The sequence below is a fragment of the Heptranchias perlo genome, chromosome 11, assembly GCF_035084215.1.
Source record: "Heptranchias perlo isolate sHepPer1 chromosome 11, sHepPer1.hap1, whole genome shotgun sequence".
NCBI lineage: Eukaryota > Metazoa > Chordata > Chondrichthyes > Hexanchiformes > Hexanchidae > Heptranchias > Heptranchias perlo.
Genome location: NC_090335.1, coordinates 7,463,294 through 7,486,732, shown reverse-complemented (window position 1 = coordinate 7,486,732; position 23,439 = coordinate 7,463,294). Strand labels below are relative to the sequence as shown.

At 49.9% G+C, this 23,439-nt stretch overlaps 2 non-coding genes across 2 annotated transcripts; both read right to left on the bottom strand.

The window, feature by feature from the left end:
* Positions 1-14,123: 14,123 nt before the first annotated feature.
* Positions 14,124-14,196, bottom strand: trnar-ccu (transfer RNA arginine (anticodon CCU)). The gene has a single exon. It is a non-coding gene; the product is annotated as a tRNA-Arg (tRNA).
* A 362-nt stretch (positions 14,197-14,558) lies between these two features.
* Positions 14,559-14,631, bottom strand: trnar-ccu (transfer RNA arginine (anticodon CCU)). Its single transcript has one exon. It is a non-coding gene; the product is annotated as a tRNA-Arg (tRNA).
* Between the last annotated feature and the right edge of the window lie 8,808 nt (positions 14,632-23,439).

Below are 23,439 nucleotides of genomic sequence, written 5' to 3'. Positions count from 1 at the left end.
TGCACACTATTGGTGTTTGGTTCTTGTGACCTGCCTCTTTGTCTCTATGGATTCACTTCCAAACTTGAGGCCTTTTTATTCACAATCATATTGGGCTCGATGTTACCAGGGCTGCGGGCTCGCGGCGGGGGGGCTATCGGGCGCGTGGGTAACGCGCCCGGTGAAATCAGTCAGGTCCCCGCGCGATCGCAGCCCAATTGGATCCACTGACCTGGTCTTCCGGGTTCCCCACTGCTGATCTGCGCGTCGGGCGGGCTGCGCATGCGCAGTCAGATCTGTCAGCTGGAGGAGCTCTATTTAAAGGGGCAGTCCTCCACTGACAGATGCTGCAACAAACAGAAAAAATCACAGCATGGAGCAGTCCAGGGGGAAGGCTGCTCCCAGTTTAATGATGCCTCACTCCAGGTATCAATACATGGGGTGAGGAGGAGGGGGAGGACAGAGATCTTCCCCCCCGGCGGGCGGGAGGAAGCGGCCTGCCTCTGCCACCAGGAAGGCCTGGCTCGAGGTGGCAGAGGAGGTCACCAGCACCACCAACATATCACGCACCTGCATACAGTGCAGGAGGCGCTGCAATGACCTCAGTAGTTCAGCCAAAGTGAGTACACTTCCCCTTTCCCCTACACTCCGTCTGCCACATCACCGCCCCCACCCCACATCTCCTTCTGCACTGCCAACACTACTCTGTCACATCACCCCTCACACCCACTCAAACCTCATCCTCATCTTACCTGCACCTACTCACCTCGCCAGTACTCATCCCACCACTACCACGCAACCCAATCCTCATACAATCTCATGGCTCTATCTCATACTCACCCTCTAGTGCATCTCTTTCATGGTCAGCCTCACTCAACCTGCCACTACTTGTGCTGCAGCCACAGGGCATGCATCACATATGTGCAGTCGGCAGCGTATGGCAAACGTGTCGTGAGCATGAAGGGGATGCACAAGGGTGTTTGAGGGTTTGTCATGGTTGTTACTTATATTGAATTTCTGACCAACTCACATTACATATTATATTGGCACCACTACTGCCACGTCTTTGCGAATCTTGTCTGGTCTGTGCAATAATGCCCTTTCCTGAGGATCACTATGAAGACCCACAACTGATGCCACCCATTGTGTCACTGCAGAGTGGGTGTAGGTGTATTTGCAGGGCTCTTTTGTGCAGACGGCTGAGAGACGTCGGCGATGTCCCCGGTTGCACCCTGGAAGGATGCGGAGGAGAGGTTGTTGAGGGCAGTAGTGACTTTGACAGCGACAGGTAAGAAGATGGTGCTCGGGCCAGCCAGGAGTAGCTCGGCATGAAGGAGGCTGCAGATGTCCAAGACTACATGTCGAGCGACTCTGAGCCTCCGTGTGCACTGCTGCTCGGAGAGGTCCAGGAAGCTGAGCCTCGGCCTGTGGACCCTGTGGCGAGGGTAGTGCCCTCTGCGACACATCTCTCTCTGCGGTTGCCCTCCCTCCTGCTGTGCAGGTGGATGTGTCACAGCACTCTGTTGTGGAGCACCATGTGTCAGAGGTGGACGGCGTGGATGGCGAGGCTGGTGAGGCTGGCGATGCTGTTCGCCCTCCGAGGAGGTCATTACTGCAGCTACGGTGGCCCCCATCCGGAAGATGTACATCTGGGGGGGTCCGCAAGGTAGGTACATGTGACTGGACCCCGGGGTAAGCGTGCAAGTTGGTGACTTTGATTGTCAGGAGGAGGGTGGTGGAGGCCAAACTTTGTCCCAAGTGACAGAGTGGCCTCCTGCAATGGGTGAGGGTCTCACCCCCCCACCTGTCAAATGGACCTTTGCAGCTGCCACAGGCTGATGGCTGCAACAGGTCCATTTCAACTGGGAGTGTTTTCCCCATTGTGGGAAACAGTCCCAGTTTGCTCTAAAATCCCAACCCTCCTCACATAATCCCTTAATCAGGTCAGTTAATGACCTGAACAAGCGAAATAAATGTCTTCAAGTGGAATCCCGCTGGCTTTAATTGCCTGCGGGATTCCCACCAGCGGGGGCTGCGCGCGCACGCCGGCGCGTCAGCAGGGAACCCGGAAGTGCGTTGGTCCCAGGCGGGCTCCGGTCCCACTCCGGGATTTCCCGATTTTCGGGGGCCCCCCCGCCAGGACCGCTCCCGATCGCGGGTGCTAAAATGATGCCCATTGTGTCAATTCCAAAGATCCCAGCAATGATGTGACAGGATCTGATTTTCTCTTGTGTGTTGGACATTGGAGTATTTTGAATTGGAGCAATGTGATTTGCCCCATGGCTCTCGGACTAAATATGACGATTAGTGAAGAGGAGGGCCCCACGATTACAAATCGTCCGATCAAATTAAAATGAATACAACTAAAAATAAATTAACCAATGATCTGGTTCCTTTCGTTAGTGACACAGTTGCTGTCCTGCGTCGCCCACGAAGGCTTCAAGTGTATTGGTGGAGCCCACGCGATCCCTCTCCAAGGTCACCCGGGTGTGTTGAAGGCCGTGGAACAGCGGCCAGCAGTCAGAACAATCCTCCATGTGGATGCTTCCAGTGGATGGTGGTTTTAGCCTGGCCCAGGAACATCCCCACCAGGGGTTCATCTGATCCACTCACCCCCCGCCTCTCTCCCCCACCCTGTGCACTGGGTGCCCGAAGACAAGGACTTCAAGGTAACTGAAACTTGAGGCGCGGCCCCTTTAAATAGTGAAACAGGGGTTGCAGCCTCCGGTACTGTAAATAAACATAATGTATATCTTCATCCAACCCACAAAATGGACAAGTGGCCGGGTATCTGTGAAATGGCCGAGGAGAATGTTCATGCAACCCTCTCCACCCCAGGTCTCCAATGGAGCAGAGGAGGAACCCCAAATACAGGGCTTTCCTGAGGGGACACTCGCCTCTGCCGGCCAGCAGGATATTACCCGAGGGCATGTCGGGACGGAAGGCGAGGGAGAGTATGCAGCAGTGACCTATTCAGGAAATCCCTCAACTCTGAGCAGAATGGGCCCAAGGGAATCTCCGAGAGATGCCTCAATTTGGGAGGCCGAGTTTCCCGAGGGAGACTCCGGTGCCTCGCACCGATGAGCAGCTCCGTCCGAATATGGGTGAAATTCACCGGAATCGCTCCATATGGCTGAGCCTCCTCGACACACTCAACTGAGTCAGGGTCAATTGTGGATTTTAGCCCCTGGATGGCTTTGGCTACAGGCCAGATGTAATTGTCAGCTCATCGGCTGCTGAAATCCTCATCCATGGCCTCGTCACGTCAAATCTTGATTATTCCAATGCTTTCCTGGCCGGCTTCCCATCTTCCACCCTCCATAAACTTAAGCTCATCCAAAACTCTGCTGACCGTATCCAAACTCACACCAAGTCCCGTTCTCCCATCACCCTCTGCACACTGACCTACATTGGCTCCCGATCTGGCAACACCTCGATTTTAAAATTCTCATCCTTGTGTACAAATCCCTCCATGACCTCGCCCCTCCCTATCTCTGTAACCTGTAACCTCCTACCACCCTCTGAGATCTCTGTGCTCCTCCAATCCCTGCCTCTTTCACATCCCCGATTTTAATCACTCCACCGTTGGCGGCTGTGCCTTCAGCTGCCTCGGCCCCAAGCTCTGGAATTCCCACCCTAAACCTCTCTGCCTCTCCACCTCTCTCTCCTCCTTTAAGACGCTCTGAAGGGATTCGCAAAATTTCACATGTTCCCCCCACCCCGAAGATTTATTGGAGTTATTAAAGAAACCCTGGTGTGACTGTTTTAAAAAATCCAAGGTCTCTCAAAATGGCTGCAGTCAGACACATGGCCGAGGACCGGCAGATTTGAAATTGCATTCTCAACAACTTGGCAGGCTTCGTGTCTCAGACAGGTTTCTTTAAACAATGCAGCTGCATTCTAGCCCTGAGGCAAGCTATCAACATGGCCGGCCAACACATCAAAATTCGAGCAGGAAGTGATCGCAGGACAAAAGGTGAACCATCAAGGTACATTCGGAACAATGGTAAAGCAGTTAGCGAACAGATCGATACAGGAAATGGCCATTATGTAAATGGGCCAGAGATGGGGTCCTTTGTCTTACGTTTCGTGCTTAAATCAAACAATGAAGCAAGCTGATAAGGTATGAAAAAAAAAACCTGTTACCAAGAGGGTATAACTGGGGCTGCCCAGTATCTCTCTCGCTTGGGCTGTTCTCTTCGCCTCTTGGCCCTGTCCTGTCTGTCTGCTAGCAACTAAGAAGGAAGGCCATTCAGTAAACATGTCGACGGCAACAGCAGGCACAGAGGCCAGGCCTTTTTCATCTGTTTCACCGGTGAGCATTAATTTTCTGGCCGCCACAAGACAACCTAGCATAAGTGTAAGGTTGGGGGTTAAGGGATATTGCTAAACTTGTGATTTTAGAATTTTCCCTCGATGTGTCCGTTTCTTTCAACCCGATAAGTGTAAGACTGTATTACATCCATAGCGATTTCTTTTTATCTTCTGTATTATACTGTTTACCTTGTAGTTTTAGTTTTCTTATTAATAAACATTGGTTTTCCTTGTACCAATCCACTGGTCTGTTTGTCTGTCTTTGTTACCACTCGATAAGTCCTCAGCTCAGAATCAGGAAGGGGTAAGCGATTCGCAACCGCACTGCGGGCAGGGCAGCTCAGGAAAACATAACTGGCTGACCTATTATAAGCCCGAGAAACAGTAAAAAAAGAAACCCCTTACAGAAATGGCGAGTCAGGCAGGAGCTGAGGCGAAAGTGTGTAACAAGACAGACAGTGGTGCGGAGGAGGAATCCGCAATGGAGATAAGGTTGTCTGCCTATGTGTGCGGCAAGGTAAATATCGCGAAAAAGTGGGTGGGCGATATGTTAAAGGCCGAGCGTCCCATAGATGCAGCCATCCAGTGGACAGCAAGTAAACAGTATAAGAAAAGTATTGAGAAGGCGGTCTGGCTCTTGTGTTTTAAAAAGCAGGTCTTTGTACTAGACCGTGCTGTAGCAGCGTGAGCAGCCAAGATTAAACAGTTGACCCTAGAGCTGCAGGAAAAGACAGCAGCCGAAGAGCAAGGGTTAGCAGCGCTCCAGGCAATTCGCCAAGAAAGGGCGCAGATGGCAAGGGACCACCAGGCAAAGGTAGAGCGCCTGGAATACCAGATCGCTGAGCTCAAAAGTAGCACTAGAGGTAGAATGGAACACCTGGAATACCAGGTCAGAGAGGCGAGAGGCAGTGAGGCTAGGTTAATGGATAAGATCCAGAGCCTCACGCAAGAATTAAAAGAGCAGGAGGAGAAAGTAGGCGAGGTAAAGGCAGCATATAAGCTGGCCTGCGCCCAGGGGTTTGAGGACGCAGATCATCGCCCCTGCAGGCAAGAAATAGAACGTTTGGGCATGGCCTTAGCGAGGGCGAAGGGCATGGTATGCCTCCTTAGCCCGAAGGTGGGCCAGTCGGATTTTACCGGCAACCCAAGCAGGGAAGTCCCAGAGGCAGCTCCCAGAACGACACTGGTTAGGGAACCAGAGGCTTCACGGCCATCACCCATAGCCCCGAGTTTTCAGGAGGTCTGGCAGCAAGGGGGGGGTGGAGGATGAAGCATTAGGGGAGACCCAGCAAGCCCTGGTAGATAGACCAGTACCGGGACCAGTGTACCCCCTCCGACAACGGAGGTACGGCCCCCCCGCCGATGGCGAGGACCTAGGGGCCATCCAGAACCAGTTTGTAGTGCCGCATGGCACCCAACAGCTCAGGGCCATGGTTAGCCATATCCCTAAGCTTACAGTGAGGGGAGACCCCTCTCTATACTTCCGTGAGATAGAGCAGGCAGCGTGCGTTAATGACTGCGATGAAGCAGAACAAGCAAAAATGCTGCTGTTTTCTCTGGGGGGTGACCTCCTCCAAACCTTATCAGATGAGTGCAAAAGGGGGCAGAAAGATTACGAGGAGTTAAAGGATGAGATATTGGAGGCCATGGGACTAAATGATGGGAGTCCGTTCGCCCGGGTGGGAAAAACGGTACAGCTCCCTGGGGAGTCCCCACAGACTTTTGCAGACAGGCTGTGGCCAGTCTACCGGAGCGCATGCCCGGGAATGCCAGGGCGGACACTCCTGAACAGAGATCAATTAGCCCACTGGCTCCGCTGTCTCATGACAAACTGCCTGCCCCAAATTCGAACACGAGCTGCGGCCTGGTTTGACCCCCGTAGCCCCCAGACCACCGAGGAAACGGAGATCCGCCAGCTCACGATAGCATTTAAAAATATCAGGGGTATCGAGACGCCCCAACCCAAGGGGAAAGTCCACGAGGTTAAATCAGGGGCCCAGCATAAAAGGGAATGGCACCAGGAAGGGAATCGTCCCGTCCAGGCCAAGTTAAACTGCTTTGGGTGCGGGAAGAACGGCCACTGGCGGAAAGATTGTAAAAACCCCTGGAAGGATACTAAGGGAAAGAATCCCACCGCCCTAGCCCAAAAGGCAGCGACGGGGGAGGCAGAGACAGGAATTGCCCCCGCTGCCATGGAGTCATTTTTTGAGGCCATGCGATCTTTTATGGCCAGCCAGGGAAGAATAGCAGCCACTACTGGTGTGGTAGCTCCCTCAGCCCCCCCTGACGATGCCCCGCTATGACTAGAGAAGAAAGCGCAGATCGGTAAGCAGGAGGTAAAATTCCTGGGCCTGACCGTCCGCGCAGGGGAAAGAGCCATAGACAAGGCTAGGAGGGAAGCGGTCCAAGAGCTACCAGTCCCCAGTACTGTGGAGGCGAAAAAGCAGGCAGCTGGGATCCAACCCGAGGTTAGAAATCCCCAGCTCCCAGCAGGTCACAGCTCACAGGCAGCACCTGCAGGTGCAGTCAGGGGAGGAGTCACCCAGACCCCTGTCCAAACCATTCCCCCTCTCTTCTGGGACTCAGGTGGGGAGGAGGAGGAGCCCGAGGCAGGTAGCCCCGCCCCCGACCCAGGTTTTGAACCTGGAGAGGAAGACTCTCAGCCTCCGGCAGCAGGCAGCGAAGGGTTGCCTGTCCCCAGCTCAGACTTGGGAAGGGAGGAGCCACAGGGGAAAAGTCCCCAGCCAGCGAGGGCTGCGATCCACAGCAAGGGTCCGCTCGCCAGGGTAGCCCCACCAACAGCACTTCCTCGGAGGTCCCCTCGGACACCCCAGCCTAGGAAGGCATGGTCGCCGGCTCCCCAGTTTAAAAGGGCTACCTCCCGTGCTAAAGTTAAGTCGAAAGACAAAGGTCCTCAGCCAGCAGTCGCGGGCTGTGAGGGACCGGAAGTAAAGGTCAGTACAGCCAAGCCGCAGGGAGCAGCCTGCAGCAGTCCTGACAGAATTTGAGCTGGCCGCTCGGAGACGGGCGGCGGATGTATATAACTTTAGCAGTTAAGTTTGTAGTTTTAAGTTAAGATGTATAGGTTTATTATAAGGTGTGGAACCGTAATGTAATTTTAAGATGGAACCGTTCCAGTGTTGTCTACGTGAGCCGAGGTCGAGGGACCCGCTCACACTTCACCCGAGGCAGGCAGCCTATATGGGGCCCGGCCAGATGTTAAATTTTATCAGTTTGATTTTTCAGACGGTGACAGAACCAAACTAAACACCCACGAGCTTTTGGACGGGATTGGGAGACAAAGAAGGGGTGTTTTTAACGATGTCTTAACTGGTTTTAACGCGGGGTCTCCTGTCATCAACAGCTTAGATGACATCGAGCTGCAGACCCAGATTAATGGTTGAAAAATGCAATTTAAGCCGGTGTACAGGGTGGAGAACATTGGTGTCATTCAGGGGGGTGCACACGTTCGTTTCACAGCGGTCCCGCCCTACGTCATAAAGTGGGAGCACGCTATGACGGGTACTAACCTCTCGGGGTGCCAGAGCCGGGGATCACACATAATCCTGTGTCCCCAGCACTTGAACGCCTATTCAAAACCGCAGTGCGGGTTCAGAGCTGCTGACGCGAAGCCTATAAACTGCACCATGGAAGCCATGGCACAAGGCCATGTTCCCCCACGGGTGGTGTATATAGGAGGTGGGACATATTGCATCACCACAGCAGCGTCTCACTACCAGCACGGTCAGCACAGCTGGTGCGCGGTGAGTGACAGCAGTTTCTGCTTTAAACCCCAGGCAGAAGTTCAAGTGGCACAGACACGAATTGTCCCCATCCCTGAACCATCCACTGTTCACCTCACCGTGAAAGAGAATTTCACCAACCTCCAAAAGTATGTAGCCCACTTTGGCTATCAGATTCCCCCTCTCCCAGAACACCTCGTTAAATTATTAAAAGCAGTAGGGGTGTCCCAAAAACACTTTTACACGCTGGAACAGAAGACTGTCCAAATAGGGGCCGATATTCTGAGTATTACGACCCCACCCTGGTGGGACATCTTTGAGAATATAGAGGTCCCCTCCTGGATTCGTCTGGCATCACACGTGCTAGTAATCTGTCAGCTCGGGATCGTCCTCTACCTGGTTTGCGTCCAGTGTAGGAATAGGGGTCTCGAGGTAGTAGTTAGAACACAAAGGGTATGGAAGGACCAGTATGCTCGGGTAGACGAAACACCCGTGTGAGTTCGGGGACGCATTCCTTGCGAGTGATGGCAGCCTGTTTCATTATTTTAATAAAGATGGTCCCTTCCGTGTTGTTTTCAATAAAGTAAGTTTACGTTTTGATGTTATTTTGAATAAAGATTGTTCATTGTTGTGTTGTATAGTATGCGAAATACTGTTTCATCCCAAGTGGTGCAGGGGTATTTGGACCCCTCCGTGCTGGGATTGTTGTAATTCAACCTTGTTTTCTATCCGAATGCCTGCCATACACTGGGGTTCTCTCCAAGTAAGGGAATGTATGTGTCGAGGGATTAGGGATAGGTAAATAAAGGGGAAGGTTGTTTGCGACGGTCAGAAATCTTTGCTCACCTTGCATGGACACTTCAAGCAAGTTTAAGTATCCACAGGGGGGAGTGAAGGGATTCGCAAAATTTCACATGTTCCCCCCACCCCGAAGATTTCTTGGAGTTATTAAAGAAACCCTGGTGTGACTGTTTTAAAAAATCCAAGGTCTCTCAAAATGGCTGCAGTCAGACACATGGCCGAGGACCGGCAGATTTGAAATTGCATTCTCAACAACTTGGCAGGCTTCGTGTCTCAGACAGGTTTCTTTAAACAATGCAGCTGCATTCTAGCCCTGAGGCAAGCTATCAACATGGCCGGCCAACACATCAAAATTCGAGCAGGAAGTGATCGCAGGACAAAAGGTGAACCATCAAGGTACATTCGGAACAATGGTAAAGCAGTTAGCGAACAGATCGATACAGGAAATGGCCATTATGTAAATGGGCCAGAGATGGGGTCCTTTGTCTTACGTTTCGTGCTTAAATCAAACAATGAAGCAAGCTGATAAGGTATGAAAAAAAAAACCTGTTACCAAGAGGGTATAACTGGGGCTGCCCAGTATCTCTCTCGCTTGGGCTGTTCTCTTCGCCTCTTGGCCCTGTCCTGTCTGTCTGCTAGCAACTAAGAAGGAAGGCCATTCAGTAAACATGTCGACGGCAACAGCAGGCACAGAGGCCAGGCCTTTTTCATCTGTTTCACCGGTGAGCATTAATTTTCTGGCCGCCACAAGACAACCTAGCATAAGTGTAAGGTTGGGGGTTAAGGGATATTGCTAAACTTGTGATTTTAGAATTTTCCCTCGATGTGTCCGTTTCTTTCAACCCGATAAGTGTAAGACTGTATTACATCCATAGCGATTTCTTTTTATCTTCTGTATTATACTGTTTACCTTGTAGTTTTAGTTTTCTTATTAATAAACATTGGTTTTCCTTGTACCAATCCACTGGTCTGTTTGTCTGTCTTTGTTACCACTCGATAAGTCCTCAGCTCAGAATCAGGAAGGGGGAAGCGATTCGCAACCGCACTGCGGGCAGGGCAGCTCAGGAAAACATAACTGGCTGACCTATTATAAGCCCGAGAAACAGTAAAAAAAGAAACCCCTTACAGCTCCTTAAAACCTACCACTTTGATCAAGCTTTTGATCACCTGTTCTGATATCTCCTTTTGTGGCTCGGTGTCAATTTTTGTCCAATTACACTCCTGTGAAGCGCTTTGGGACATTTTACTACAGTAAAGATGTAATATAAATACAAGGTGTTTTTGTTGTTGATGTTGGAGCAGGTAATAACTCTGACGGTATCCAGCCTGCTGACCCACTGCCCAGTACATCCCAGACTCTGTTTACCTTCGCAGCAAGGGCTCTCCTCTCCACCAACTTTGTGTCACTGAAACTGATCATGTGTAGATGGGTTTATGGAAGAGTAGCTCAGACAGAATGGCCAATACCTCAGACTGGGCAGAAATCCTGCTGCATCTCAGCAACTCCCTGGATAAGACAGGCAGCTCCTGGAAAGACATACGTATTCCTTGCAGTTTTATGAAAAAGAGCTGCCTGTCATAATTTAGGCTGTGCGTCTGGCAGAAAAAGATTGTCACCAGCGCACAGCACTTTGGATGAACTTCCATGTGCAGCACCTGAAGGTGGAAAGTTCCAAGCTGGGTGTGGCTGCACGTGAGTCTCAGAACCAGAGCAGAGACCCAGTGTCTCCTACTGAGTTTCCACTGAATCTTGGTGACAAATTCAGGGGGGAGGGATCAAAGTGAGAAACTGGAATCAAAAGATAGTGGTCACCTGTTGGTGGGAACAAGTCACTGACCCACTCTGCCCGTCACACGGGGAAACCGAAACCATGGAGGCAAAACTAATCGCTTGGGAAAAATCTCATTTTTTACAACTTTAATAAATGATTTAGTGGAATTCAATACAATTACAAGGCATGTCAAACTGGTTACCAGGGCAATATGGGTCAGAGGTAAGAGGGCAGACAGCACGAAATGATCGAACCCAAATGTCACAGATTGCTGTTTAAATCGCTGATCAGAAATCGAAGTCAGTCCCTGAACGTGTCATTTCCGATGAAAGCTCGTTATTCTCTAAACCAGATCAATAATTTTACGACACACCAGACCCAAGTGTTCACACTATATTCACTCATTTTGAGAGCACACCTCATGACGATGAACGGGAGCTTGTCTCCTCCACCTGAGCCCAGATTTTCTGATCACGTGATTTGAAACACTGGTGGTAACCAGGGTTATTCCCGCTGTTAACCTCGGTTCTGCCTCTCAGTACAGAGCTTGCTCTATGGGTGCTTACACACACATGGACAGCTACTCTCCCAATTTCAAATGAATTGACAGTCCATGAGGGGTAGGACTGCCTCCTCTCCGACATGGACTCCCGTTCCTGTGAGCACTAAAGAATGTGAAAGTGACATTTTTTTTTGGCTTATTTTAAACATTGGTGCCCCTTAATCAGCTTGAGTGATGATTTAATCATTCAGTGCTGATCAAGTATTGCTGGGTTTAATTCGATGGGGACTGAAGGTGTGGAGCTCGTGTTGTACAGCTCCCGGACACAGACATACGTCAATTTAAGTGTCCTCCCATTTTCCAATATCTTTGTTAAAGATGGGAGCAGTGAAAAGAAGGAACTTCCATTGATCTGATGCCTTTTACAACCTCAGGACGTCCCAAAGCGATTCACAACTAATGAAGTACTTTTGAGGTGTCGACTGCGGGAACCTCAAAAAGAACGAACTTCCATTTATATCGTGCCTTTCATGGCCTCAAAACATCTCAAAGTGCTTCAAATGATATACTTTTGAAGTGTAGTCCATAAACAGCAATGAGATAAATGACCAGATAATCTGTTTTTGGTGGTGTTGTATGAGGGATAAATGTTGACCAGGACACTGGGAGAACTCCCCTGCTCTTCACCTGAGAGGGCAGACTGGGTCTCGGTTTAGTGTCTCATTCTGAAGGATGAAAGTGTTGGACCAGCTTCTGTGCTCAAGTCTCTGGGGCTGGAAACCTCAACCTTCTGACTCAGAGGTGAGAGTGCTACCACTGAGATATGGATTCATTGTCCTGGTCACAGAAGGAATGGGAAAATGAGAAGGCAGAGGATTGGTGCAGATACTTTATATTGAAACTAGAATAACAGCAAAAGTGCACACTTGTTTTTGTTAGTTGATAAAATTATGAAATGATGAAGAATAACCTGTTTATAAGAAAAAGACTCTGATCTGTTTCAAAACTTTGTTTCTTGCAAATTTGTTTAGGTATGAAAAATCATGGAGCAAAATGAAGAAAACAAAGATGCTGCAGGATGCTTTGGAGAGGGCTGGGCGGAAGGACTTGGCAGATAAACTGCGATGTCTGCACTGGGGGCACCAGAAACTCAGTAGCCGTGTGGAGCTGCCCTCAGCCTTCCCATTCCTCATCACAGTTCACAAGACCATCAATAACAGGGAGGGCCTGCAGAAGATCAATCAGCTCAGCCAGAAATAGTAAGGAAAGGCAATTGCTCTCGTGTCTTCTGACCACCGTGCTTTCTAAAATACAGAGTGACGTTTGTAAACTGAAAGTGTTACTTCTATCGTATAAATCTGTGGAGATGTGAGAGGCATAATAAAAATGGCAAACATTTCAGTGGTTCTGCATTTTTCCTCCACAACTTCAGAACGTATCTGATTCTTTTTCCTTCTGGAGGTCCAAATACCATTCCTCAGGGCACCATACACTTACTGTCTGGCTCCTACTAACAGCCAACCAGAGCGGGTACCTGAAATTGTGTGAGAGGATCCTGCACTGGGTCAGTGTCCAACTCCCTCAATCTTCTCTCTCTGGGCAAGTCTCAAGCCTCTTCTTGGTGCATTCCCCAGCTGGAATCAGGAACTCTGCTGTCGAGGTATGTGTCCTGCCAGCCCATAGCACAGAACATTGAGGCCCGAAACATATCGCAGCAATACTGTGCCTTTAGACCTTGGTCAGGCCTCAGTTCGGATACTGTGTCCAGTTTTGGTGGTCTCACAAGGTGGGGGATATTGAGGCTTTGGAAAGGATGCAGAAGAGGGCTTCAAGATTAATTCCCATTTTAGAACAGTTCTCCCACCCAGATAGGGTCAACAAGCTGGGTCTCTATATTTAGTGAAGTGTAGACTCGGGTGATTTGATCGAGGTTTATAAAATAATGAAGGGATTAGACTGTCTTTAGTGTGGACCAATTATTTCAACTGAATAGTTTAGGGAGGACCAGGGGTCCCGTTTACCAGTTATTTAAGGGCAGATTGAGATTTGATGTTGGTCGTTTCTTCCTTTCCCAGAGGACAGTGGACCAGCAGGACAGGTTACCGGCTGGTCTGGAGAACACTGATTGGCTGTATTTATGATGTCAGCTGTGGCTCAGCCAGTCGCACTCTTATCACTCAGTTAGAAGGTCATGTGTTCAAGTCCCACTCCAGAGACTTGAGGACAGAGTCCAGGCTGACACTTCAGTTCAGTACTGAGGGAGAGCTGTGCTGTATTTCACGTCAGGTGTTTGTGAAAGATCACATGATATTATTTTGGAGTTCTCCCCGGTGTCCTGGCCAATAGTCATCCCTCAACCAACATCACTAAAACAGATTATCTGGTTATTATCTCATTGCAGTTTTTGGGATCTTGCTGTGCGCAAACTGGCTGCTGTGTTTCCTACATTAGAACAGTGACTACACTTTAAAACTACTCCATTGGCTGTAAAGCGCTTTGGGACGTCCTGAGGTTGTGAAAGTATTGACATCTGGTGGGATACTCGTGTCTGATGGGAGCAGTGCAATGACCCCCTAATCATATCTATCTGGTGGTCCTGGTACGGTCAGGGTAAGAACTGTAGAAGGGACTCTGACACTGAAAAAACCCAGAGCATGACCTGCTGGATGGAAAGTGGTGCAAGAAATGGGTTTCCTCTTGTACTGTTAGGCATGGAAGAGGAGGAGAAGAAGAAGACAGTGTTCAGTAAAATGAGGAAAGGAGGTAAAGGGACATTTTTTGCCTGGAAAGCGCAGGTGACATTGTCCCCTGAGTATTGGGATGGCGCACAGCTTGGTCGAAGCATCGCATTGGTTTGTGCCACTGGAAAGCAAGCGACAGAGTGAGAAGGGTGCTGGACAGGAACTCCCTGGATTGGTTGGTCAGTTAAAAGGAAAGCTCCCTGACTGTCACGGAATGGAGCAATGTTCAGAGAGGGTGTTTTGGATTTTGTTTCAGAGCCAAAAACTGCTTCACCCCAGATGGGATTTGAACCCACAATCCCTGGCTTAGGAGGCCAGTGCCTTATCCATTAGGCCACTGGGGCTGTATATAATAAAGGCTTGTTGCTTGCAATCTATTCACTGCTAAATTTGATGCCTTTTTATGGGCCATCCCTTTCTTTTCATCCACAATCACATTGTATCAGTTCGAAAGATCCCAGCAATGACGTGACAGGATCTGACTTGCTTTTGTGTGTCAGCAATTGGTCCAGTTGAGTGCTGGGCAAAATGTTGATTTTATGTGAAAAGCAAGTGGTTTCGTCGCTGTTTCCTTGCCCCTCCTGGGGGAAAGTTTCATCAAGTTACAGGACACCTCGTGTGATTGAGCTCTTTGATCTCTCTGTGTTTCAGCAATGAGGACAAAGAGCTGGTTTTAACAGAATGAAATCAGTTTAAAATTAACCGTCACCCCAGATGGGACTTAAACCCACAATCCCTGGCTTAGGAGGCCAGTGCCTTATCCATTAGGCCACTGGGGCTGCACACTATTGGTGTTTGGTGCTTGTGACCTGCCCCTTTGTCTCTATGGATTCACTTCCAAACTTGAGGCCTTTTTATTCACAATCACATTGTGTCAATTCCAAAGATCCCAGCAATGATGTGACAGGATCTGATTTGCTCTTGTGTGTTGGACATTGGAGTATTTTGAATTGGAGCAATGTGATTTGCCCCATGGCTCTCGGACTAAATATGACGATTAGTGAAGAGGAGGGCCCCACGATTACAAATCGTTCAATCAAATTAAAATGTCTGCAACTAAAAATAAAATTAACCAATGATCTGGTTCCTTTCGTTAGTGACACAGTTGCTGTCCTGCGTCACCCACGAAGGCTTCAAGTGTATTGGTGGAGCCCACGCGATCCCTCTCCAAGGTCACCCGGGTGTGTTGAAGGCCGTGGAACAGCGGCCAGCAGTCAGAACAATCCTCCATGTGGATGCTTCCAGTGGATGGTGGTTTTAGCCTGGCCCAGGAACATCCCCACCAGGGGTTCATCTGATCCGCTCACCCCCCGCCTCTCTCCCCCACCCTGTGCACTGGGTGCCCGAAGACAAGGACTTCACGGTAACTGAAACTTGAGGTGCGGCCCCTTTAAATAGTGAAACAGGGGTTGCAACCTCCGGTACTGTAAATAAACATAATGTATATCTTCATCCAACCCACAAAATGGACAAGTGGCCGGGTATCTGTGAAATGGCCGAGGAGAATGTTCATGCAACCCTCTCCACCCCAGGTCTCCAATGGTGCAGAGGAGGAACCCCAAATACAGGGCTTTCCTGAGGGGACACTCGCCTCTGCCGGCCAGCAGGATATTACCCGTGGGCATGTCGGGACGGAAGGCGAGGGAGAGTATGCAGCAGTGACCTATTCAGGAAATCCCTCCACTCAGAGCAGAATGGGCCCAAGGGAATCTCCGAGAGATGCCTCAATTTGGGAGGTCGAGGTTTCTGAGGGAGACTTTAGTGCCTCGCACCGATGAGCAGATCCATCCAAATATGGGTGAGATTCACCAGAATGGCTCCATATGGCTGAGCCTCCTCGACACACTCAACTGAGTCAGGGTCAATTTTGGATTTTAGCGCCTGGATGCCTTTGGCTACAGGCCAGATGTAATTGTCAGCTCATCGGCTGCTGGAATCCTCATCGATGACCTTGTCACCTCCAATCTTAACTATTCGAATGCTCTCCTGGCCGGCCTCCCATCTTAGACCCTCCGTAAATTGAAGCTCCTCCTAAACCCTTTTGCCCGTATCCAAACTCACACCAAGTCCCGTTCTCCCATCACCCCTGTGCACACTGACCTACATTGGCTCCCGGTCTGGCAACACCTCGATTTTAAAATTCTCATCCATGTTTTCAAATCCCTCCATGACCTCGCCCCTCCCTATCTCTGTTACCTGTAACCTCCTACAACCCTCTGAGATCTCTGTGCTCCTCCAATCCTTGCCTCTTTCACATCCCCGATTTTAATCACTCCACCGTTGGCGGCTGTGCCTTCAGCTGCCTCGGCCCCAAGCTCTGGAATTCCCTCCCTAAACCTCTCTGCCTCTCCACCTCTCTCTCCTCCTTTAAGACGCTCCTTAAAACCTACCACTTTGATCAAGCTTTTGATCACCTGTTCTAATATCTCCTTTTGTGTCTTGGTGTCAATTTTTGTCTAATTCCACTCCTGTGATGCGCTTTGGGACATTTTACTAGAGTAAAGATGTGATATAAATACAAGGTGTTTTTGTTGTTGATGTTGGAGCAGGTAATAACTCTGACGGTATCCAGCCTGCTGACCCACTGCCCAGTACATCCCAGACTCTGTTTACCTTCGCAGCAAGGGCTCTCCTCTCCACCACCTTTGTGTCACTGAAACTGATCACGTGTAGATGGGTTTATGGAAGAAGAGCTCAGACAGAATGGCCAATACCTCAGAATGGGCAGAAATCCTGCTGGATCTCTGAGCAACTCCCTGGATAAGACAGGCAGCTCCTGGAAGGACGTACGTATTCCTTGCAGTTTTATGAAAAAGAGCTGCCTATCATAATTTAGGCTGTGCATCTGGCAGAAAAAGATTGTCACCAGCGCACAGCACTTTGGATGAACTTCCATGTGCAGCACCTGAAGGTGGAAAGTTCCAAGCTGGGTGTGGCTGCACGTGAGTCTCAGAACCAGAGCAGAGAGACCCAGTGTCTCCTACTGAGTTTCCACTGAATCTTGGTGACAAATTCAAGGGGAGGGATCAAAGTGAGAAACTGGAATCAAAAGAAAGTGGTCACCTGTTGGTTTATGACCAATGCACTTCTCCCAATTGATTGTTGTGAAGGATGCAAATACAAATATACAACATCTTTGAAGATGGCAGGACAAGTGGATAAGGCTGTTAAAAAAGCACAGGGGATCCTTGGCTTTATAAATAGAGGCATAGAGTTGAAAAGCAAGGAATTGATGCTAAATTTTTATAAATTACTGCTTAGGTCTCAGCTGGAGTATTGTGTTCAATTCTGGGCACCACACTTTAGGAAGGATGTCAAGGCCTTCGAGAGGGTGCAGAAGAGATTTACTGGAATGGTACCAGGGATGAGGGACTTCAGTTATGGGGAGAGACTGGAGAAGCTGGGATTGTTCTCCTTAGAACAGAGAAGGTTAAAGGGAGATTTAATCGAGGTGTTCAAAATAATGAAGGATTTTGAGAGAGTGGATAGGGAGAAATTATTTCCACTGGCAGGAGGGTCGGTAACCAGAGGACACAGAGTTAAGATAATTGGCAAAATCTCCAGGGGGGAAATGAGGAGAATGTTTTCACTCAGTGAGTTGTTGTGATCTGGAATGCATGGCCTGAAAGGGTGAAGGAAGCAGATTCAATAATAACTTTCAAAAGGGAATTGGATAAATACTTGAAAAGGAGAAATTTTCAGGTCTACGGGGAATGAACAGGGGAGTGGGACTAATTGGATAGCTCTTTCAAAGAGCCGGCACAGGCACGATGGGCTGAATGGCCTCCTCCTGTGCTGTATGATTCTGTGACACGGCAGAGTTCACCTGCTGGCACTCGTGCATCCTCCGCAAGTCAATGGGATCCCTCACCGTGAGGAGGACATCATCGCCATGAGCTGAAAGGATCGCCTCCACACCCGGCTTGTACAGAGACAGTCCCAACAATCTGTTGTATAAGAGGTGCAGGAAAGACTCTGTGCAGATCAAATATAACTGGCCTGACATGGGGCCTCCTTGACACATTCCTCTCCCAAACCAAAGGTGGGTGGGGATCCATCAAAGATCCATTAATCTTAATCACACACTCAGCAGTGGCATAAAGAAGTGGGATCCGGGCGACGAAATGTGTCCCAAGCCCCAAAGCCCACAGGGAACCTAACAGATATTGGTGATCCACTCCATCGAGGGCCTTCTCCTGACCACCACCTCGACATCAATCGCAGGATCAACAATTCACTCACCATCCTCCTCCAGGGGGTCGTCCTCGGACATTCCGCTCACTGCACAGAATGCGTCGCGAGGACCGTCCGCCAGAACTGACCCCGCCTCTACCTGGACCCCACCCCCAGGATCGGAGGCAGAGGAGTCTCTCACGGGCTCCTCTGTGGGTTCTAGGCCAGACAGGGAGCGGCAGTCTGGCCCCACCCCCACCCCGCCCCATCCTTTGGGCAGTGTGACTCAAGCATCAGGCACGGGGGATAAATCCATGCCTGAAGCAAAGCCTGGAGACAGGGAAAGGGACCGTCCCCTTCACCACCACCGCTGCCCAACCCAGCCAAGGGGGGAAACCTATTTACATCCATGACCAGGTCAAGCACATCCTGGGACAGGTCAACCAGGGCCAAGGTCGGAACATCTTGACTTCAACACTTTGAAGTCTATCGACTCAAGCACCCTGGGTTCATTGACACAAAACCCCAAGTGAACACACGTCAGCTCTGTGAGATCACTAATGACGGTATCTTGATAAATATCTACCAAGGAAACAGACAAACCCCAAACTTTTCGCGAAGGAACTGTCTGGGCTTTACCGCTCAGCGTAAGAGTGAATTTTTTTTTTATTCGTTCATGGGATGTGGGCATTGCTGCCAAGGCCGGCATTTATTGCCCATCCCTAATTGCCCTTGAGAAGGTGGTGGTGAGCCGCCTTCTTGAACCGCTGCAGTCCGTGTGGTGAAGGTTCTCCCACAGTGCTGTTAGGAAGGGAGTTCCAGGATTTTGACCCAATGACGAAGAAGGAATGGCAATATCTATCCAAGTCAGGATGGTGTGTGACTTGGGGAGGGGAACGTGCAGGTGGTGTTGTTCCCATGTGCCTGCTGCCCTTGTCCTTCTAGGTGGTACAGGTCGCGGTTTTGGGAGGGGCTGTCGAAGAAGCCTTGGCGAGTTGCCAAATGAACATTTAGGATGGTGGATGGGGTGCCAATCAAGCGGGCTGCTTTGTTCTGGATGGTGTTCAGCTTCATGAGTGTTGTTGGAGCTGCACTCATCCAAGCAAGTGGAGAGTATTCCATCACACTCCTGACTTGTGCCTTGTAGATGGTGGAAAGGCTTTGTGGAGTCAGGAGGTGAGTCACTCGCCGCAGAATACCCAGCCTCTGACCTGTTCTTGGAGCCACAGTATTTCTATGGCTGCTCCAGTTAAGTTTCTGATCATTGGTGACCCCCAGGATGTTGATGGTGGGGGATTCGGCGATGGTGATGCCATTGAATGTCAAGGGGAGGTGGTTAGATTCTCTCTTGTTGGAGATGGTCATTGCCTGGTATTTGTCTGGCACCAATGTTACTTGCCACTTATCAGCCCAAGCCTGGATGTTGTCCAGATCTTGCTGCATGTGGGCACGGACTGCTTCATTGTCTGAGGGGCTGTGTCAGATTCTCAAATTCACAGATCCCCCAAAACACGGAGAAAAACCCTAAAGAAAAGGACTTTGGACTCTTTTCTAACCATTTCAGGGTGATGAAATGTATTGCGCCTAACAGAGGGTCAAAGGTTCAAGGTCAAAAGGTTCAAGGTCAAAAACCAAGATTTGGTATTTTTAAAAAAAGGCATGTTTGGGCTTGTAAAGGAAAAGGCTGCAACAGGAGTTGGGATCGAGCTCTGTAATAGACGGTTTGAGTATTGGAGTTAATCAAACTGTCTGGGGAACTGTGTGACCTCACTCAGCCCCTATCAGACATTTACATTCAGACAATAGACCCATGGAAGAGCAGTCCCCACCCAAATTACAGGACCCATCCAAAGCATGCGTAAAACAAATCCAATCACCCCACTCCAAGGAAATCTCAGGCCCAGTCAGGAAACTCGAAACCTGAGCACAATGACTACAATCAAGCAAGAGCTCAACAACTGATGAAACCATCCCGAAACCACTTCACACATTTCATAAACAAGTTACTCTTAACGAGCCCGCCAAAACCTTACAATAAACTGGGTCAGATTTGGCGCTCAGATAAGGAGGCTTCAATTAGTATAATTGAAGGTCCATTTTCTCAAGAAGGCAGTTCAGCCAGGAGTTCGACAGCTCGGAAGACGACAGTTCAACAAGGTGAGGGAGCAACAGAAAGAAGTTCAACAGAGAAGGTCAGCAGCTCTAGAAGCAGGCTGACACACAAGAAGAAACCAGAGCAACAGCCCCAGTGATCATCAGACACCTCACGGCAACAAGGGCCTTACGAAACAACCAACCGAATATTACCACCAACCAACCGGGTAATATTGAGCAACCGCAACCAAAGAAAACCAACTCGGGAGAAAACCAAAGATCCGCAAAGTTTCCACTCTACGATCTATTCCTGACTTACCTCTGGGTGAATTACTGTCAAGGATTTGTTTGGTGAGCATTATCTCTGGTCCTTTAGAGTCCAACTTAGCTAGTACGGTGGGATTGGGAGGGGTGAGGTATCATTCTACTGTAATTTCCCTCGTGTGTACCGAAGTGTTCCCCATTTTATTAGAGTGTTAAGATTGTTGTGTTGTATTTTCTCTCTTGAATAAAGATCGAAGTTTCTTGCACCAAAACCAGTTGTCTGCTGCACTGTCACAACCCCCAAATAAGTCCAAGGTCCAGAACCCAGGGAGTGGGAGCGATTCGGACCACTCAGAGGTCAGAGGTGAAGCTGACACACACCACCACCCCCGACAAATATTGGGATGGCGCACAGCTTGGCAGAAACATCACATTGGTTTGTGCCACTGGAAAGCAAGTGACAGAGTGAGAAGGGTGCTGGACAGGAACTAGCTTTTATTTTTATTCGTTCACGGGATGTGGGCGTCGCCGGCAAGGCCGGCATTTATTGCCCATCCCTAATTGCCCTCGAGAAGATGGTGGTGAGCCGCCTTCTTGAACCGCTGCAGTCTGTGTGGTGACGGTTCTCCCACAGTGCTGTTAGGAAGGGAGTTCCAGGATTTTGACCCAGCGACAATGAAGGAACGACGATATATTTCCAAGTCAGGATGGTGTGTGACGTGGAGGGGAACGTGCAGGTGGTGTTGTTCCCATGTGCCTGCTGCTCTTGTCCTTCTAGGTGGTAGAGGTCGTGGGTTTGGGAGGTGCTGTCGAAGAAGCCTTGGCGAGTTGCTGCAGTGCATCCTGTGGATGGTACACACTGCAGCCACAGTGCGCCGGTGGTGAAGGGAGTGAATGTTTAGGGTGGTGGATGGGGTGCCAATCAAGCGGGCTGCTTTATCCTGGATGGTGTCGAGCTTCTTGAGTGTTGTTGAAGCTGCACTCATCCAAGCAAGTGGAGAGTATTCCATCACACTCCTGACTTGTGCCTTGTAGATGGTGGAAAGGCTTTGGGGAGTCAGGAGGTGAGTCACTCGCCGCAGAATACCCAGCCTCTGACCTGCTCTCGTAGCCACAGTATTTATATGGCTGGTCCAGTTAAGTTTCTGGTCAATGGTGACCCCCAGGATGTTGATGGTGGGGGATTCGGCGATGGTAATACCGTTGAATGTCAAAGGGAGGTGGTTAGACTCTCTCTTGTTGGAGATGGTCATTGCCTGGCACTTATCTGGCGCGCATGTTACTTGCCCCTTATGAGCCCAAGCCTGGATGCTGTCCAAGTCTTGCTGCATGCGGGCTCGGACTGCTTCATTATTTGAGGGTTTGCGAATGGAACTGAACACTGTGCAGTCATCAGCGAACATCCCCATTTCTGACCTTATGATGGAGGGAAGGTCATTGATGAAGCAGCTGAAGATGGTTGGGCCTAGGACACTGCCCTGAGGAACTCCTGCAGCAATGCCCTGGGGCTGAGATGATTGGCCCCCAACAACCACTACCATCTTCCTTTGTGCTAGGTATGACTCCAGCCACTGGAGAGTTTTCCCCCTGATTCCCATTGACTTCAATTTTACTAGGGCTCCTTGGTGCCACACTCGGTCAAATGCTGCCTTGATGTCAAGGGCAGTCACTCTCACCTCACCTCTGGAATTCAACTCTTTTGTCCATGTTTGGACCAAGGCTGTAATGAGGTCTGGAGCCGAGTGGTCCTGGCGGAACCCAAACTGAGCATCGGTGAGCAGGTTATTGGTGAGTAAGTGCCGCTTGATAGCACTGTCGACAACTCCTTCCGTCACTTTGCTGATGATTGAGAGTAGACTGATGGGGCGGTAATTGGCTGGATTGGAATTGTCCTGTTTTTTGTGGACAGGACATACCTGGTCAATTTTCCACATTGTCAGGTAGATGCCAGTGTTGTCGCTGTACTGGAACAGCTTGGCTAGAGGCGCAGCTAGTTCTGGAGCACAAGTCTTCAGCACTACAGCCGGGATGTTGTCGGGGCCCATAGCCTTTGCTGTATCCAGTGCACTCAGCCGTTTCTTGATATCACGTGGAGTGAATCGAATTGGCCGAAGACTGGCTTCTGTGATGGTGGGGATATCGGGAGGAGGCCGAGATGGATCATCCACTCGGCACTTCTGGCTGAAGATGGTTGCAAACGCTTCAGCCTTGTCTTTTGCACTCACGTGCTGGACTCTGCCATCATTGAGGATGGGGATGTTTACAGAGCCTCCTCCTCCCGTTAGTTATTTAATTGTCCACCACCATTACACGACTGGAATGTGACAGGACTGCAGAGCTTTGATCTGATCCGTTGGTTGTGGAATCGCTTAGCTCTGTCGATAGCATGTTGCTTCCACTGTTTAGCATGCATGTCGTCCTGAATTGTCGCTTCACCAGGTTGGCACCTCATTTTTAGGTATGCCTGGCGCTGCTCCTCTACACTCCTCCTTGAACCAGGGTTGATCCCCTGGTTTGTTGGTAATGGTAGAGTGAGGAATATGCCGAGCCATGAGGTTACAGATTGTGCTGGAATACAATTCTGCTGCTGCTGATGGCCCACAGTGCCTCATGGATGCCCAGTTTTGAGCTGCTAGATCTGTTCTGAATCTATCCCATTTAGCACGGTGGTAGTGCCACACAACGCTGTTGGATGGTGTCCTCAGTGTGAAGATGGGACTTCATCTCCACGAGGACTGTGCGGTGGTCACTCCGACCAATACTGTCATGGACAGATGCATTTGCGACAGGTAGATTGGTGAGGACGAGGTCAAGTAAGTTTTTCCCCTCGTGTTGGATCGCTCACCACCTGCCGCAGGCCCAGTCTCGCAGCTGTGTCCTTCAGGACTCGGCCAGTAGTGGAGCAACCGAGCCACTCGTGATGATGGACATTGAAGTCCCCCACCCAGAGTACATTTTGTGCCCTTGCTAACCTCAGTGCTTCTCAACATGGAGGAGGACTGATTCATCAGCTGAGGGAGGACGGTAGGTGGTAATCAGCAGGAGGTTTCCTTCCC